The following is a 6,000-nucleotide window of genomic DNA, read 5'->3' on the forward strand; positions in this document are numbered from 1 at the left end:
AATTATATTTGGAAACAGAGGATGTGGTGTCCTCCAGAACAAAGAGGAAAAGAATCATTCGGATTGTCATAGGCGCAAAGTTCAAAAGCCAGCATCTGTGATGGTATGGGGGTGTATTAGTGCCCAAGGCATGGGTAACTTACCCATCTGTGAAGGCACCATTAATGCTGAAAGGGCCATACAGGTTTTGGAGCAACATATGTTGTCATCCAAGCAACGTTATCATGGACGCCTCTGCTTATTTCAGCAAGACAATGCCAAGCCACATATCACAACAGCGTAGTTTCGTAGTAAAAGAGTGCGGGTACTTTCCTGGCCCGCCTGCAGTCCAGACCTGTCTCCCATCGAAAATGTGTGGCACATTATGAAGCCTAAAATACGACAGCGGAGACCCCGTACTGTTGAACGACTGAAGCTCTACATAAAACAAGAATGGGAAACAATTCCACTCTCAAAGCTTCAACAATTAGTTTACTCAGTTCTCAAACGTTTGAGTGTTATTAAAAGAAAAGGTGATGTAACACAGTGGTGAACATGCATTTTCCCAACTACTTTGACAGGTGTTGCAGCCATGAAATTCTAAGTTAATTATTATTTGCAAAAAAAAATTAAGCTTATGAGTTTGAACATCAAATATCTTGTCTTCGTAGCATATTCAATTGAATATGGGTTGTTGAAAAGGATTTGCAAATCATTGTATTATGTTGATATTTACATCCAACACAATTTCCCAACTCATATGGAAAAAGGGTTTATAGCTACCTCTCTTTGTTTACAATGTATATTTTCTGCTGAATCTACTCTTTTATGCCGCCTTTTTTTATTCTTATTTTGCTGCAGCGGTTACATATGCTGTAATAGTATACATGGTAATTGGGATTTGTTATATATTGCAGGGTTTCCCACACATTCATTTATTTGTGGCGGCCCGCCACGAAAGAATTACGGCCGCCACAAATAAAAAAAAAAAAAATATATATATATATATATTTTATTTATTTTTTTCCGGCTTTTGACTCGCTCGACCGCTCAAAAAAGCAATGGGACTCTGTCTGTGAATGGAGCCTGCAGTTACATATTATGTAAATATTCTATAAATATGTATATAAATATGTACATAAAGTGTTGTAATTATATTCCAAGTCCGCGTTCTTCTTTGTCATCGCTGCCGCCACTGCCACCCCCCATCACCCCCACCCCCCTGCCGCCCGACCACACCAACGCAAATAGATGCCTGACCTGTGGGAAACACTTTATTGTATATATTATATAAAAATATTTCCGTATATATTATATACTGTATATATAATGTGTAAATAATACATATGTTGTATTTTATATTGCTGCTATGGTACATTTTTAGTCTACTTACTACCTGCATTATTCTTTCCATCCTTACCCTTCCCATCCTTTAAAACTGAGCTACTCAGTGGCCTAGTAGTTAGAGTGTCCGCCTTGAGATCGATAGGTTGTGAGTTCAAACCCTGCCCTTGTCATACAAAAGACTATAAAAATGGGACCCATTGCCTCCCTGCTTGACACTCAGCGTCAAGGGTTGGAATTGGGGGTTAAGTCACCAAAAATGATTCCCGAGCGCGACCGCAGTTCCATCCTTTAAAACTGAGCTACTCAGTGGCCTAGTAGTTAGAGTGTCCGCCTTGAGATCGATAGGTTGTGAGTTCAAACCCTGCCCTTGTCATACAAAAGACTATAAAAATGGGACCCATTGCCTCCCTGCTTGACACTCAGCGTCAAGGGTTGGAATTGGGGGTTAAGTCACTAAAAATGATTCCTGAGCGCGGCCGCAGCTGCTGCTCACTGCTCCGCTCACCTCCCAGGGGGCGATCAAGGGTGATGGGTCAAATGCAGATAATAATTTCACCACATCTTGTGTGTGTGTGTGTGTGTGTGTGTGTGTGTGTGTGTGTGTGTGTGTGTGTGTGTGTGTGTGTGTGTGTGTGTGTGTGTGTGTGTGTGTGTGTGTGTGTGAGTGAGTGAGTGACAATCATTGGTACTTTAACTTTAATTTACTGTGTGGAACAATTTCCGTTGTGGATCAATACAGTTTAAGTGTCGAAATCCGAAAAGCTGGTGAGTCGTCACAATAAATGGCACTGTTGAATTGTATGTGAGCCAAGTAGGACCGGCAGGATTCGGTGGGTTCCAAAGAAGTGTCGGATTGGGTACCCATCCTTAGTTTGGACGCCTGCACATACTGCACACAAAAGCAGCCTCGGTGAAGGAAGTTGCAGTCATGTTCGTGTTAGCAGAATATACATTCTATGGTGGCTAACGTTAGGAGGTAAACGTGTTGCCCATCATTAGCTGACAACAAATAAACTCTCCTATTGGAATCCAATTTAGATGAACTTATATGATCCTCGATGCCCAATGGGATACATTGTGGTCCTCTACCACAGTGTTTTTCAACCTTTTTTGAGCAAAGGCACATTTTTAGCGTTAAAAAAATCTGGAGGAACACCACCAGCAGAAATCATTAAAAAACAAAAGTCAGTTGACAGTAAAAAGTTGTCGCAATTTTGGATATGACTTTAAAGCGTAACCAAGCATGCATCAATATAGCTCTTCTCTCAAAGTAGGTGTACTGTCACCACCTGTCACATCACGCCCTTACTTTATTTTGTATTTTTTGCTGTTTTCCTGTATGTAGTGTTTTAGTTCTTGTTTTACGCTCCTATTTTTTTGATATTTTCCTGTACCAGTTTCATGTCTTCCTTGGAGCGATATTTGCCGCATCTATTTTGTTTTAACAGTCAAGGATATTTCAGTTGTTTTTATACTTCTTTGTGGGGACATTGTTGATTTTCATGTCCTGTTCGGATGTACTTTGTGGATGCTGTCTTTGCTCCACAATTAGCCTGTTCACCTGTGGGGTGTTCCAAATAAGTGTTTTTTCCACCTGTGCTAGCTTTTTTGAAACATGTTGCAGGCGTCAAATTCCAAATAAGCTAATATTTGCAGAAAATAAAGTTTACCAGTCCCAAATAATAATTATCTTGTCTTTGCTGTCTATTCAATTAATTATAAGTGGAAAAGGATTTGCAAATCATTGCACTCTGTTATTATTCACCATGTAGTAAATGGTGAATAATAACAGAGCGCTACTACACAACCCAAAACCAGTAAAGTTGGCACGTTGTGTAAATTTTACACAACGTGCCAACTTCACTGGTTTTGGGTTTTTAGTAGTATGATCTTAAACTTGTAATTACTTTGCTACAAGCAATCTATATTCGCCTATTAAATAATAGTAAATACTAGTGTATTTTGCAATCCAGAATAGGTTAGCCTGTGTACTCACTCTCAGTAATACATAAATGAGGGATTTCCCCCCTAATGATACAGGTAAGTCCCTATCATATAGCGTTTAACTCCATGTAATAATACAATAAATCAAGCCCCTATGCATTTGATACTGTAGTTTTTAAGACATATCTGCAACCTGGTGGTCATAGCCCTCATGTAGCAGTTTTAAATACATGACAGTGGCGCCCTCGTGTGGTAGAAAGTAAGAAATAAATCTTAGTAAATGTCTAACGTTAGATTATCTATATCAGGGGTGTCAAATGTACCGCCCAAGGGCTGGATCAGGCCCGCAAACAGGTTTTATCCGCTGGATGAGTTTAAGTATAAAAATGTACCTGAAATTTTGGAATAAAAGAAACAGCTGTTCTAAATGTGTCCACTGGATGTCGCCATAGCAATTATTTGTATCTTTGTAGATGATGCTACATACTCAGTGGCCTAGTGGTTAGTGTCCGCCCTGAGATCGGCAGATTAGGAGTTCAAACCCCGGCTGAGTCATACCAAAGACTATACAAAAAATGGGACCCATTGCCTCCTTGCTTGGCACGCGGCATCAAGGGTTGGAACTGGGGGTTAAATCGCCATAAATTCGCGATAATGCCATATTTTTGCTGAAAGGATTTAGTGAAGTTAAGTGAATTATATTTATGTCGCGCTTTTCTCAAGTGACTCAAAGCGCTTTACATAGTGACACCCAATATCTAAGTTACATTTAAACCAGTGTGGGTGGCACTGGGAGCAGGTGGGTAAAGTGTCTTGCCCAAGGACACAACAGCAGTAACTAGGATGGCAAAAGCGGGAATCGAACCTGCAACCCTCAAGTTGCTGACACGGCCACTCTACCAACCGAGCTATGCTAGAGAACATCGATGATAAAGTTCACAACTTTTGGTGCTGATAAAAAAGCCTAGCCTCTACTGGAAGTAGCAGACGATGTGCGCGTGAAGTCATGGGTTGTGGATTCCTCACATCCTCACATTGTTTACAATCATAGCCACCAGCAGCGAGAGCGATTCGGACCGACAAAGCGACGATTTCCCCATTAATTTGAGCGAGGATGAAAGATTTGTGGATGACGATAGTGAAAGTAAAGGACTAGGGAAAAAAAAGGCAAGGGCAGTGGGAGAGATTCAGATGCTATTAGACACATTTACTAGGATAATTCTGGAAAATCCCTTATCTGCTTTATGTGTTACTAGTTTTTTAGGGAGATTATAGAGGCAAAATAACACATTATTGTCTGTCTTCTGATAGCAGCCACAACTACCATGTGGCCCCTCAATGAAAACCAGTTTGACATCCCTGGACTAGAGCCTGCAGTTTGCAATCCCAATGTCATCCTCCATCCATCCATCCATTTTCTACTGCTTATTCCCTTTGGGGTCGCCGGGGGCGCTGGTGCCTATCTCAGCTACAATCGGGCGGAAGGCAGCGTACACCCTGGACAAGTCGCCACCTCATTGCAGGGCCAACACAAATAGACAGACAACATTCACACTCACAGTCACACACTAGGGACCATTTAGTGTTGCCAATCAACCTATCCACAGGTGCATGTCTTTGGAAGTGGGAGGAAGCCACGCAGTCACTGGGAGAACATGCAAACTCCACACAGAAAGATCCCGAGCCCGGGATTAAACCCAGGACTATTCAGGACCTTCGGAATGTGAGGCAGACACACTAACCCCTCTTCCACCATGAAGCCCTAATGTCATCCTATTTAACAGTAATAATATAACCTACCCCTAAAAGTGGATGTTCCTCCTTCCTGGCTGCTGTCAGTGTGAATTTTTCGCATGATGACGACTGGCGAGTACAACGTCGTCAAATTTTCCATCACATCTTTACCTTCTTTCAGCAGGTGTCATAATGAACAAGAGTACAAGACAGACATTCATTTCCCCTCAGCGACCGATGGGGGCAAAAGTGGCGCACTGCATGAGAAATCAGCGATAGCAGGAGAAGAAGAAGAAGAAGGGACTTTGCAGTGACCAATCAAATGAGGTCCGGGAGGCGCGAGGCGTGGTCATCGCGAAACTGACTTTTTGCAAGAGTCGGTGGTTGATAATTTACACCTTTTTTTATGTTTGGCAGTAAGACCTGCTGACATAAAACATGTAGAAGGAATATTCGAGGAACGTATGGAAATTGTCCGAGTTATTTTCGCACTTTATGCGGACAAGCGGAAGTGCCGAGTAACCAATCAGGTGTTAGGACCCGCCCACTCACTCTGACACCTGAGTTGGACAGATAAAACACAACAAAACCACAAAAAAATGCGGAGCAGACAGAGTACTTACATACTTGAGCTCAGCGTGGAACACATAAATCCACAGTGACGAATGTCCCCACAACCTACTGGGGTCTCAAACTCAATGTATATAGTGATAATTAGCAATACATAACAGGTGAGGGGGAATAGTGCTTTAAGGCAGGAGTAAAGCAGGAAAGGAGAAACCCGGAAGTGGAAGAACTACAAAATGAAAGCGCAAGACCGGAAGTAGAAATACACAGATAGATACCAGGAACCTCAGTAAAACGCATGACCTGATACAACAGACCATGACAAAATGACTCCAATATAAAGGGAAATGATTTATTTTTTATGTCAAAATGTCTTCATACTTCATTTCACTGGAGCAAGCGGACTCGGTGTGAACTTTAATGTCATCC

The 6,000-nt window shown here is 41.8% G+C and overlaps 1 protein-coding gene across 2 annotated transcripts in view; it reads right to left on the reverse strand.

Annotated features, from left to right (window-relative positions):
- The window catches only part of LOC133562931 (periphilin-1-like), a 94,337-nt gene extending 88,568 nt beyond the window's left edge, over positions 1-5,769 (reverse strand). The window contains exon 1 of one of the 2 annotated variants that reach the window (XM_061916768.1): positions 5,628-5,769. The gene's annotated coding sequence lies outside the window, so the exon portion shown is untranslated. Of the gene's footprint in view, positions 1-5,070; positions 5,196-5,627 lie in introns of those variants that run through there. The other variant, XM_061916769.1, reaches the window with a different exon arrangement.
- Between the last annotated feature and the right edge of the window lie 231 nt (positions 5,770-6,000).

This window comes from Nerophis ophidion, linkage group LG12 (genome assembly GCF_033978795.1).
Source record: "Nerophis ophidion isolate RoL-2023_Sa linkage group LG12, RoL_Noph_v1.0, whole genome shotgun sequence".
In the NCBI taxonomy this organism is placed as follows: domain Eukaryota; kingdom Metazoa; phylum Chordata; class Actinopteri; order Syngnathiformes; family Syngnathidae; genus Nerophis; species Nerophis ophidion.